Here is a 14,304-nt window from a genome sequence, read left to right as displayed (position 1 = left end):
ACAATTGTTTAATCCTTTTAGTCATATCCAGTTCTAAACCTTTTCCCTTCTTAATGCCCCAGGCATTTGGAAAATTTTAGAACGGATGAATATAGCACATGTAATCGATCCTATATCCGAAGCATATGGGACACGATTCATGATGTCTTACATAAAGACTAAACCAGTCTTTTGCTATAATATTTCCATTTCAATTTGCCAAGTTCTCATAATTCAGATTATGAAAAGGGATGCCGTAATCATAATCGAATTTTAGAACGCAAATAATGGACCCATATACAAAATTTCCTTATGTTGAGCCATACCAACATGAAATTCATATATATCCTTGACTAAATGATTAAAACCTCACGATCTAAGCTTATAGATTTGAGATGAAGCATAATTTCCTCTCCCTTAATTATAGCAAAACAACTTTTCCCAATTGAAACCTTTTGTTTTCTATAATTAACATTGCTAACTTGCAATATTTATCATAATTATCATGCACCCACTAACATGATGATTATTAGCATAAAACTTATGCTCCCACTAGCTTTGACATGTACTCAGAAATCAGCTGGACAGTCTTTAGATTCATACACCCTTTCCGTAGATAGCTCACCTGTGTGTCTAAGCAATTTCAAGAACCATGAAAAGGGATACCGTAATCATGGTCTCAATTGCTTAGGCATTTGCCATTTCTCACAAGTCCAAATTAGTGTGCCGGTTAACCACACGCGCTCCACTAACGACTTTGAGAATGCAAATATCACAATTGCTATCTAGCTAAAATCTACTTAGTGGAAGTGTTTCCTCACCATCATTTTCATGAATCAGAGAGAAACCTTATGACACTTAGATTTAATGGCTTATGTGTTCTTATCCATGTGAATTGTCAAAACCATAGTCACAAGACAATGATAATGACAAATCCAAACTCATATGGATTGAACTCAATCTTAACTTCTTGCCACGTGGCAGCTCAAGGGCCTGCCATTGCTTCCAAGTTGTTGTGCAACAAATTGAGAACTCTAAGAACTCAAATGCAAAACCAACTTTAACTGGAATGGGCACAGAATATGTCAACACGATAGGTTATAAACCTCAAGTCGTGTGCTAGTGAAGAACTTCAGGTTTTACTCTTGATTAGTTCTTGAGACTTTCAAGACCTTTAAGACTCCCACTGTCCTCTTGACATATAAGACTCCCTTGTCAAATATCCAAGAGATAGTGAGGATTCTAATCAAGACAAACACTTCACACAATTGGCCTAAGTTGGTCTTTGTTTTATCCAAAACATCACAACTTACCAATTTCAAATGTACAAGAGTAGAAAAACTTTTACTCTTACATTTGACAAGTGTTTTAACCTTCTTTTGAGACATGTCACTCAAATTACAATCTTGGAGTATGACTCTAAGACTTGTATTGGAACGAAGTATGACTCATCTTCTTGATTTAACCACTTCAACAATTCAAGATCCCTCTTCTTAGTCATAAGAATGCACTAAGATTTCCTTAGAGAACTAATTGTGCTATGGTTTCTTAATCATTAAGATGATCACAAAGCGGATACTAAAGTACTCTCCCATCTTTTCAGATATGAGAAACTTTTATCCTTCTGCCTAATTTGATTCTTCTTAACGATCTTTAGTGGTGGACTTAATCAGTGCACAAGAATGTGTACTCGATCCCTAAGTCCTTTACTTGACTCACACATCCATGTGAACAAGTAATTAGTCTTAATTTTCCAAAACTTGAAAGTTCTCATTCATCATGCTATACAACTTGCATGATTCCAAGTTCCGGTCCAATTGAACCTTGGATGATGAGAATCTTTCCTTATTTGGTAAATTTAGACATTACCACAAATGAAAGAATCAATTTCATATTTCCACTCTTGCTCTTAACGGAATTATGTAAGCAACAATTTTTCCTCAAATGCCATTGTAAGGATATTTTAAAATAAATAAAATCAAAAAATTTTCTTTTATTTTAAAACTTTGCGGAAAAACTATCCTTACAATCCATATGAAAACTTGTTGTTATCTATTCCTAAGCAATATCTCATAACTCCTAAGAAGTAGCTCAAGAATCCGATTTTTCAAACTATGCGATAGAAATCCATTTACGCCATCAGATTCAGCATATTCTTTCTTTAAGTTTCTTCACTTTTTCTTTGATTCTTAAAACATCACCATGTGACCCAGTCACATCATGTATCAAGAATCTCAGAATAGAAACTTAACAGAGTTAGATAGTGGAATTTACCTGAAGTAGAGTCAAACTTATTGACTTTAACATCCTTAGGTAAATTTGGCAGCTTCGCAACCAATGCCCCTTCCTTTGGCAATGGACCCTTTGATAATGGTACACGGGACTATCACAGACTTAGCTTTTCTCTTTACCATTTGGTCAACCGAGTTGACTATGGCCGATCCCTTTCCATTGGGAAGAGAATGCTTTCCGAGATTTCCTGTGTCACTATTGTCAATGTCCATCAAGTTTTAAGAAAGTTGATCTTAGATAAGATCATTAAGGGTCTTGTCATAGTCTATTTCATAGGTGTCCCAAAGGAACTCACTATGTGACTTAGAAAGTGATTGAACCACCAACTTTCTCAAGACTTTGACACTCAACTCTCCCGGCTTGTCAATATGTGACTACATCTCCAAGATGTGCTCACACCTAGACCTTGCCTTGCCAATAGGGCTTGAGTGACCTTAAATTTTTCAAGAACTTGTGGGTTGGGGAGAATAATTGGAGGAGGCGAAAGAAGTATGATTTCCATGGGACATCATCTTCATTAGGAAACCTTGTTTCAAGAGATTTGGGAAGATCATAGGTGTCTAAACCAGACATCTTTTGGGAGATATTCAAGATAGTTGATTTTAAATCCTTAATATGACACCCAATATGAAATATTAAGGCTAGGACCCAACAAACTATTTTATAACTTAGAAGAGGTATGCCGTAATCCAAGCTATAAAATATTTGAAGGTAGGTGAATGACGATTCACCAATTTCCACCAAGATAAACGAAATGTATAATTAGGTTTTAATTGGATTTGAAACTCCTAGATCTTTGAGATTCATTGAACTGTTCAATGGCATGTTTCAATCTCGAGTGTGCCCTTCAGGTTTTGTGACTGGGATGTCGAGGATCACAAAACAAGGTGTGAAGTAACCATGCAAATCACTTGGTACCCTTAATAAATTACCCCTCAATCGATGTGCCGGTTAACCACACACGCTCCATCGATACTATGATAAATATTAAGTCACCCTTTACCTACCTTGTTAAGTCCAAGTTAGTGTGCCGGTTAACCACACACGCTCCACTAACGACTTTGACAAAGTGTAAAGTGTAATTTCATGGATTAGCACCTTATTCACATTTTTCCTAAGTAACTAAGATTGGGTATTATTAAGAGTTTAGTCACTTAGTATTTTCATTAATACTTTTAATGAAGGGAGAATTATAGTCCTGTCAAACCTGTTCGGCTAACGACCCTCCACCGGTCAAGCAAGCGGTGGGTGAGAGTGGACACCCATTAAGTTGCCATTTTATAGGCAACAACCTTATACCCACCTTATAGACCGGCTTCGTGAATGAGGCGTACTAGCGGTAAGACTGACTTTACTCTTATACATATATATATTATTAACTTATAATATTATAAAGTATAAGGGTTGAATCTTAACTTTTAAAATTCTAAGGGCTAACTTGGAATTAAAGTATTCATTAGAGAAAACTTTACAAATTCCAAAACTTGAGGGCAAGTTTTGAAACTATTCAAAACTAATTAATTCCATAACTTATGTGTTTAAAGTAGTTTTAATCCAAAAACTCTTCAAGTTCCATAACTTGAGGACAAGTTATGGAAGACTTTAAACTAATAAAAGAATTAACTTTTCTTTATTTTATAACTTATGGAATTAATTAAGGTTACACCTTTTTTTTTATTTAATTTTATTTTATTAAATGAAGAGACTCTTGGTCCTCCATAACTTGAGGACAAGTTATGGAGTCATAAAACCATTTAATTAGAACTAGACTCTTCATTTTGTAACCTTTGCCAATTGTTATGAGTTTTATGATTCTTAAATGTGACTTTTCATATAACTTGAGGACAAGTTACAAAAACACATTTTAGAATCAATTCTTAGATTAATTTGGATTAAAACCAACTATCACATAATTTTCATCATTAATCCAAATTCACTCATAAAACAAGATAACACAAAAAACTTTTGGTGATCCATAACTTATTCTTAATTTATGGAATCCTTTAAAACATTAACACCAAATTTTGTAACTCCAAAAAAACTTTGAATCAATTTTTTTTAAAACCTTTTCATATCCATAACTTATGGAGGTTTCAAAAAATAAAACTCTTTAGATCAAACTTTTAAAACTAATAAAATAATCATATTATTTTATCTTTTATTAAATTTGACCTAATTCAACTCATAAAGCAAATTATTCAAATTTTACAAATAATTAGTTTTTCACAAGAACAAGTAATTATCTTAAAATTTGACAAACTTCATGTTTTTTTTTTCTTTTTTTTTCAACTTTGAAAATAAAATATTTGCATCAATATAACAGAAAACAACCCGTGGCTCTGATACCACTGTTGGGTTTTGAGCATTCTAACACTTCCTAAGTGTACATGCAACCCTAAATACCTTGGATCTATGTTTTCTCTATTATACATGCAAATAAGAACTTCCAAGGTATTATCCTAATCTAGCATACAAAAACTATGAATGTAACAAGATAGAATACATACCTCTTTGATGTAGAAAGTCTTCATGAAGCTTGAGTGCTTAGTGCCCCAAGTGTGACACCTCAAATGGAATCACAATCATCAAAACACTTAGAATGACTTGAGAGAATTCTACACTCACCAAAATCGGCTAGCCCTTTCTTGAATACTAGTGGCCGATTTTTCCTCAATAATAAGATGCTTATATAGTTACACAATTAGGGTAAACTCTTAATTGTCATGGCTTTCCATTTCCTTGGATCCATGGGTACAAATACACCATGGAGCATCCATGGACCATCCTATGGGTTTTAGCCCAACTTGATTATCCATGGAGCATTAGTGTCACAACTGTAAATTTTAAGCTATGTAATCTATACATTCAAGTTAATGAGAATCAAAAACTTTAATCAAATGCAAGATACAAGTACTATAAATAGTCATCAAACAATTGGAGATCCTAGAAGTTTTGGTTAAGTCCATTTTGGACTAAGACTTCCTTATTGGATCCAAATGGACCAATAAGCTTCCAATTAGACTATCATGGGCTTAGGACCCTAATTGGGCTCTAATTGGACCCACATTCGTTTATTTCAATATTTTGGGCTAGGTAGAACCTAGAAGGAAATAAAACACAAGTTTTGATCCATAATTAAACCTAACCTAGCTTAATAAAGCACAAAAATCACAATTTTATTTTATAAGTCCAATAAATACCCTAATCAACACTAATGTTGGGCTTAGGAGCAAAAAGCCCAAAAACTTTTTTTTTCCTTCCCATTTTCGGCCCAAAAGAAAAGCCCAAGAGGGGGAGTTGACTATTACCATGCCACCTCATTTTTATCTCTTGGATTTCCATGCAACATATCTCATATCTCTATGCATATATCACTTCATGTCTATTCCTCTTTCTTTTCCTTCTTGCTCTCGGCCAAAACCCAACACACACACACACACAAATATCTCACAAACACTCTCTAGATTACTCAAGAAACCATCCTCCCTCTTCACTTAAAATCTCGAAACTTTGCTTGTGCATCAAGAGGATTTCAAGGAAATATCATCACTTCTTGGTAAGTCACACATATCTAAGAAATTTATAACTCTTTTTCTCATTATTAGATTCTCTCTCTTAAACAATTTTGGTAATCATGCTCCTAGAAAGCTCCTTAAACTCGAGATCTACATCAAGGAAAGCTAGGGCCGAAAATCACATCATTTTCCTTCCATTTTCTTTACAAAACCGAGCCCCCACACCCAAGGTGAGATTCATACCCCTATTTTCTGTTTTTAAGAGTTTTTGTGGGGGGGAATACAAGTGAAAGTGTAGATCTATATGTATTTGTATGCCTTGTATGATTTCCATGCTTATATGTATGCTTATATGTGTTTTAATGTTGGATCTAGCCATTAAACCCCTCAAAACCGAGATATAACTCATGTTTTATGATATTAGCTTCAAATATGTTACTACATAATAAGTGATACTAGATAAATAGCCAAGTGGTTAGCAACAATTTTCTTTAAGCTAAAAACACACATTTTGGACCAAAAATGTGAAAAATACAAAATTAAGGGCCCAAATTGACATTTTACAGATTCTGATGGTTGGAATGTGCCAAAACAGTTTTCATAAAGCTATTTCTGGAATTCTATTCAATTAGTGGATTAAAAACATAAATTTCAAGCCTATTGGGCTAAAAATGTAAATTTCGGCCCAATAAGGCCCATTATGCGAATTTTTCTGTTTTGAAGGGCCAAAACTGTGAAATTCTGTAAAACAGTGGACTATAAGTGTCCCAAACCCTTTTCAAAGGTTTAAAATGCTTTTTAAATTTAAAAAGGACCAAAGTTGCAAAAAATTTCCATTTTGGGCCAAAATTGTCAAAATTGCGAAAAGATGGGCTAAAACCGAGAAAAACTGCATTTTCAGGGACTTAAACTGTTTTCTTTGAAAAATATGCTGGAAAATATTAATTTCAATAATTTTTGGTGTTAAAATGTCAATAAAAATAATTTAAGGACCAAACCGGGAAATATTTAAATAAAAGGGTTGAAAATGTAAATTTTACAAATAATGAGGGGCTGAAAACAGAAATATTTCAAGGCTGATTCATTATGTACAATCTGATCAAATAACGATACCTCGACTACCAACGAAATACAACTCATTACAATACCAAAAGTTGTTGCTAAACGAATTGGCTCGGTCTCGAGCCAATGGAAATCTACAACTACTAACTCTTTGATACATACAAATAACGATTGGTAATACACATACATACGAGTGTGCACAGACGTCTACGCACCATCTTCGGGCCCCAAAAGTGTAAAATCTTGTTTGTTGGGCCTAGCTAGCCCAATGACCTGATCTTAAGGCCCGAAGACATTTTTTTTCTACGAAGTGTTGAGTTTTACCGACTTGGCACAACGTAGGGTGACTTTCAATGGCTTGTATCATTGGACCCCAAGGGCCATGGTATTGCTAGAAAAGTCTACACATTTTACGAGGCGGGTCGGGGACCCCTCGCACACATATTTTCCCCAAACCGATTAATGGAGTTACCGGGGTCTTCGTGACCTCCTTCTCTTCGGATGTGGGACTACACCTTGTCCGGGCGGTTGGATAACGTGATTAGTACTGACGACGCCTTCGGGAATAGTTGGTATATCTATAAACCGGGCATTTGTGTAATGCGGGTTTGTAGTAAATGATCAATGCTCGAGAACCTTCCAACGTCGCTTGGGACCGATACTACTATTTTGTAATGGTTTCAACGCAACTCAATGGATTTCAAAAGAACTAGGGGAACATCGGGTTTCCCTAGGGTTTTTATCACATACAGATTTTAAACGCATACATCTTAAATGAACAATTTTTGCAAGTATAGAAACAAACAAGCATACCTATGGATCTTCACAAACGTTTTTGAAAGCTTTTCTTTTCAGAAAATATCGGATTTTCTGGTGGTTTTTCAAACAATATAAACATTCGATTTCAAACACTACTTATGAACTCACCAACATTTCATATGTTGACGTTTTTCAAAATACTTGTATTCTCAGGAAACCAGTGAGTCAAGGGAAATCATGCTCAGTGACGGTTGCAGTTTATTTTTGAATGAACCAAACAATATTAATTTTTGGAAATGTAATATCTCAAACAATGTATGACATGTAAACACTACTGGTTGTATTATGTTGATGAATGGTGACGAATGTTGTTTTGTTTCATATATATTCAATGTTATGGTATTCAATTGAGTCACGACAGCCCCCGGACGTTTCCGCCGTCTGGTTCGGGGGTGTGACAGGTTGGTATCAGAGCTTTGTTTATAGTGAACTAGCATGTCGAGCCATACATTGATATGCAACTATAAACCAAAAAGAGGGACTAACATAACTCTGAACAAAACAAATGAATAAAATACACTTGCTTGTATTAGGAGTAAGGACCTAACGCTGAATCAAACACCATAATACTGGTATCTCGGTTAATTCGGGACTGTTCTTAGTGATACCAAGGAGTGAATGTAGCCTGATCAACTACATTCTCTCCAAGGTAAAACTAACACATGTCTTGATGAGATCGGAATAGCCAGGGAACCTAAAAATTATACCCTCTATCACCCAAAAAGAGAATATCTGCTTAGTCTGTGTAATAGTCATAGTACCCTAGGAATAATGTAGCATAATTACGTACTCGCGCAGACAGCATGGCTGGTTTTCATCACCCTGGAGACCCCTACTTCCCTAATCAGGGAAACAACGGGTGGCTAGAGGAGGAGGAGGAACCTGAGGAGGACCCCGAAGAGGAATCAGATGGGGAACCGGAAGCAGAAGTCGAGGGCGAGCCTGCCGAACCCGAAGAAGACGAAGAACCTTTCGAAGAGGAGCTCGATGACAGCGAAGGGGGTGATTCGGATGCAGAGTCCGAGGTCATCGACCCCCCTTACCCGATCAGGGTGCCTGCATATCGTGTGGGACCCACTGGACCTACCCCTCCTTGGGGCATGGATCTTTGGAGATGGAGCAGACAACAGGGACAGCGACCCCCGTTTGGCATGTCACGTGAGTTCTTTGACTTGAGGGACGGAGGACCGGCCGACCGAGCCCTACCGGTCATGGTGAGACGGTTACGGGACACCGGCGACCTTGCTCAGGACACTGCTGATCAAGTACGCCAGCTGTGGACTAGAGTCGAGCGTGCGGAACAGGAGACGCGTGACGTCCTCCGGGAGTTTCACATGAGGCAGGTAAGGTGGGAATCTCGACTTCAGGATGCAGAACGCTTGGTGACTCGTTTTCAGGGAGCATCCACATCTTCGGCACCACCTCCTAACACAGCTCATCGCGGTTAGGGATAGACCTATCGTAGTAGGATATTAGTAACTATGTTATGTACTCCGGCTCTATGTTTAAGTGACTACACTACTCATGGAGTCGTTATGCTGTCGGATTAGCGTTACTTATGTATGCTCCTACGAGCAAATTTTCTTGTACTAAACACGGATAATATTAATGAACTTTTGTGTGTTTTGCTATGATATTCACAGTTGTTATGTGTTGAGTTATCATGATTATATGCTTGATGATAGAAATGCTTAGGTTCGTACCCTACACCTAGTTAATAGGATCATAACCTCACCAAAACCACGTACACTCAACATCCTTCCGTTTCATGACAGAAAGATGCCTCGCCCAGCTACTCGCGGAAATCCCGAACCAACCCCGCCGGAAGTTGACTCCACTGCTTTCCAGGCAGCCGTGTCTGCTGCGGTCACAGCGGCTATGGCACAACTTCACCGAGGGAACAACGGAGGAGGTAACGGGCAAGGATCCGGAAGTTCGAACAACGGGACGAACCAAGGACTCACTAAAACGTGCACCTACAAGGATTTTGCGAACGCTAAACCCCGAACTTTCAACGGTACCGGAGGAGTGATCGCCCTAAAGCGATGGATCGAGAAGGTAGAGTCGGTATTCGAGATATGCGAGTGCCCCGAGCAGATGAAAGTGAAGTTCGCGGCCTGCACTTTCGTGGACCAAGCACTCACTTGGTGGAATGGTCATGTGGAAGCTATGACACTCCCTGTTGCCAACTCTATTCCCTGGGCAGAGATGAAAGAGATGTTGACGGCCGAGTACTGCCCCCGAGGCGAAATACAGAAGATGGAGCAGGAACTATGGAACCTCACGGTGCAGAATGGGAACATCGATGCTTACATATCGAGATTCAGCGAACTATCTCTGTTGTGCCCGGGTATGATCACATCAGAGGGGAAGAAGATTGAACGATTCATTTGGGGACTGACATCCCCCATTCAAGGGAATGTGATAGCTGCGAACCCTGAAACTTTTGACAGTGCGAAGAGATTGGCAAAGAGGCTCTATGATCATAACCACAAAAAGGGCGAGAAACCGGTAGAGACTGAGAAGAAGAAGGAGAGCGATGGTAAGAAGGGATGGAACAACAAGAGGAAGGGGCGTCAAGGTCCCGAGACCTCTAAAAAGCAGCAAACGGTGGCAGTTCACGCTGTCACTGCGCCGGTACCAGTCACATCACATGCTCCAGCCTCAGCTACTTCAAATACTTCAAGACCCTATTCCGGCACTCATCCCAAATGCAACAAGTGCGGTTTCCATCACCAAGGAGAATGTAGGGAGTTCCATTGCACCAGTTGCAACCGAAGGGGACACACTGCAAAGTTCTGCAGGACTTATCCTTCTCAGTACCAGAGTCAGGGAAACAACCAGAACAACAACAACAACAACCACCGCAACATCAACAACACCAATGCCGGCGGCAACAACGCAGGGCCTAGCCACACCTGTTTCGGGTGTGGAAGGACGGGACATTTCCGTCGAGATTGCCCTAACAACAACAACAACTCCGGAAACAGAGGAACAGGAAGAATGCTGACTATGGGTCAGAATGATGCAGTTCAAGATCCCGCAGTTGTGACCGGTACGTTTCTCCTAAACCACACTTATGCATGCATCTTATTTGATACCGGAGCGGAGCGAAGTTTCGTAAGCGAGAAGTTTAAACATTTATTAAAACAACAACCCCAGAAGCTAAATGAAACCTATACGGTGGAAATGGCCAATGGGAAAACCGAATCCACTAGGGAGATCTACATTGGATGTACCCTAACCCTTAACCAGCACGTCTTTCGAATAGACCTAATGCCAGTATCAATTAGGAGTTTCGATGTGATTATCGGCATGGATTGGTTAAGCCCCCACCATGCTGAGATTTTGTGCCACGAGAAGGCCGTTCGCCTTCATCTCCCAAATCACGAAACCCTAGTAATTTACGGAGACAAACCCAGTACGAATCTCCGCCTCATCTCGTGCATCAAAGCGCAAAAACACTTGCGAAAGAACAACTTAGCGTTCTTGGCCCACATAGTGGACAAGACAAAAGAAGAAACTAACATCCAAGACATCCCGGTAGCGTGTGAATTTCCGGACGTGTTTCCCGAAGATCTTCCAGGAGTACCCCCAGAGAGACAGGTTGAATTCCGAATCGACCTCGTTCCAGGAGCGACTCCCCTCGCTAAATCACCATATCGACTGGCTCCTGCTGAAATGCAGGAATTATCCAGCCAACTCAGTGAGCTTCTGGACAAGGGATTTATCCGACCTAGCTACTCGCCATGGGGAGCTCCGGTGCTCTTTGTCAAAAAGAAGGACGGATCTTTCAGAATGTGCATCGATTACAGAGAGTTGAATAAACTCACTGTCAAAAACCGCTACCCACTCCCGCGAATCGATGATCTATTCGACCAGCTCCAAGGAGCTAGCTATTTTTCTAAAATAGACTTGCGGTCCGGATACCACCAACTCAAGGTCCGAGAAGAGGATATTCCAAAAACCGCTTTCCGAACCCGCTATGGACATTACGAATTCGTCGTAATGCCCTTCGGTCTAACAAATGCACCCGCCGCATTTATGGACCTAATGAATCGAATCTGTCGACCGTTCTTGGACAACTTCGTCATTGTGTTTATCGATGACATCCTCGTCTATTCGCGAAGCAAAGAGGAGCATGGCCAACATCTTCGACAAGTCCTAGAAACGCTGCGGTCGGAAAAGCTTTACGCCAAACTCTCTAAGTGTGAGTTTTGGCTACGGAGCGTGAATTTTCTAGGTCACGTAGTTAGCCAAGATGGAATTCATGTGGATCCCTCTAAGGTCAAAGCTGTGGAAGGATGGGCAACTCCGACTACGCCCACAGAAATTCGTCAGTTCTTAGGCCTAGCAGGCTACTATAGAAGATTCATCCAAAACTTCTCAAAGATCGCCAAGCCACTTACCTTGCTTACGCAAAAGAGTGTGCCGTTCAAGTGGACAGACCAACAAGAGATTGCGTTTCGAACCTTGAAGCAAGCTCTTTGCAGCGCTCCTGTACTATCTCTACCTGAAGGAACGGAAGATTTTGTAGTTTACTGTGACGCGTCAAATCAAGGCTTAGGTTGCGTTCTCATGCAACGTGGAAGAGTGATAGCGTATGCGTCCCGTCAACTAAAGGCGCATGAAGTAAATTACACAACCCATGACCTAGAACTGGGAGCTGTGGTCTTCGCTCTAAAAATTTGGAGGCACTACCTGTACGGTACAAGGTGCACCATCTTTACGGACCACAAGAGCCTCCAGCACATCTTGAATCAGAAGGAGCTGAACATGAGGCAACGAAGATGGGTGGAATTGTTAAACGACTACGAATGCGAGATCAAGTACCATCCAGGCAAGGCCAACGTGGTAGCTGACGCATTAAGTCGGAAGGAATACACAAATCGACGTACGAAAACGCACTCGATAACCATTCAGTCTCATTTGACCACTCAAATTGCATCAGCCCAGGCAGAGGCTATGAAAACGGAAAACAAAACTAGCGAGGCATTACGCGGAATGGAGAAGAACCTGGAAGTCAAAGAGAATGGGGTATACTACTTCATGAACCGTATTTGGGTTCCAAAAATCGGAGGATTCAGGGAGATCGTTATGAAGGAAGCCCACAAGACACGATACTCCATTCATCCTGGTTCGGACAAGATGTATTTGGACATTAAGCAGCACTATTGGTGGCCTAACATGAAGGCGGAAATCGCAACTTATGTTAGTAAGTGCCTTACGTGTGCCAAAGTGAAAGTGGAATACCAGAAACCTTCCGGATTGTTACAGCAACCGGAAATCCCTGAGTGGAAATGGGAGGGGATTTCTATGGATTTCGTGACCAAGCTGCCCAAGACGTCGGACGGATTGGACACCATATGGGTAATAATCGACCGACTGACGAAATCTGCCCATTTCCTGCCCATCAAAGAGTCCTACAAGATGGAGAGGCTGACGCGTTTGTACCTACGAGAGATTGTAAGACTTCATGGAGTGCCAAAATCTATCATCTCGGATAGGGACAGTAGATTCACGTCACGCTTTTGGCAGTCGCTCCACAAGGCAATGGGAACTCATCTTGATATGAGCACCGCGTATCACCCACAAACGGACGGTCAAAGCGAACGAACCATTCAGACGCTTGAAGACATGCTTCGTGCATGTGTGATAGACTTCGGAAAGTCTTGGGATACCCACCTACCGTTGATCGAGTTTTCATATAACAATAGTTATCATTCGAGCATTAAGGTGGCCCCTTTCGAAGCACTGTACGGGCGTAAATGTAGATCACCGTTATGTTGGGCTGAAGTAGGTGACACCCAGCTAGCAGGAACACATACGTCGGATAGAGCAATGACAGGACCGGAAATCATTCGCGAGACCACAGAAAAGATTGTCCAGATCAAAGCTCGATTACAGGCATCGCGCGACCGGCAGAAGAGCTACGCTGATAAACGGCGAAAGCCCTTAGAGTTCCAGGTCGGTGATCGAGTATTGTTGAAGGTCTCACCCTGGAAAGGAGTTATACGTTTCGGAAAACGAGGAAAGCTGAACCCACGGTACATTGGACCTTTCGAAATCGTCGCCCGAATAGGTCCGGTAGCCTACAGACTACAACTACCCGCGGAGCTAAACGGTGTGCACCCCGTGTTTCATGTTTCTAACCTGAAAAAGTGCCTATCAGATGAAACTCTTATCATTCCTCTTGACGAAATCGAAATCAATGAGAATCTCCTGTTCGTCGAAGAACCAATCGAAATCATGGACAGGGAGGTGAAGCGTACTAAGCAGAGTCGCATCCCGATCGTGAAGGTACGGTGGAACGCAAAGCGTGGGCCAGAATTCACGTGGGAACGCGAAGATCAAATGAAGCAGAAGTACCCTCACCTATTCTAGTTTCCTCAAATCTAGCTTTCAAACTGAATTTCGGGACGAAATTCCCTCTAACGGGGGGATGATGTCACAACTGTAAATTTTAAGCTATGTAATCTATACATTCAAGTTAATGAGAATCAAAAACTTTAATCAAATGCAAGATACAAGTACTATAAATAGTCATCAAACAATTGGAGATCCTAGAAGTTTTGGTTAAGTCCATTTTGGACTAAGACTTCCTTATTGGATCCAAATGGACCAATAAGCTTCCAAT

This window comes from Lactuca sativa, chromosome 3 (genome assembly GCF_002870075.4).
Source record: "Lactuca sativa cultivar Salinas chromosome 3, Lsat_Salinas_v11, whole genome shotgun sequence".
NCBI lineage: Eukaryota > Viridiplantae > Streptophyta > Magnoliopsida > Asterales > Asteraceae > Lactuca > Lactuca sativa.
This window is presented reverse-complemented; position numbering follows the sequence as displayed.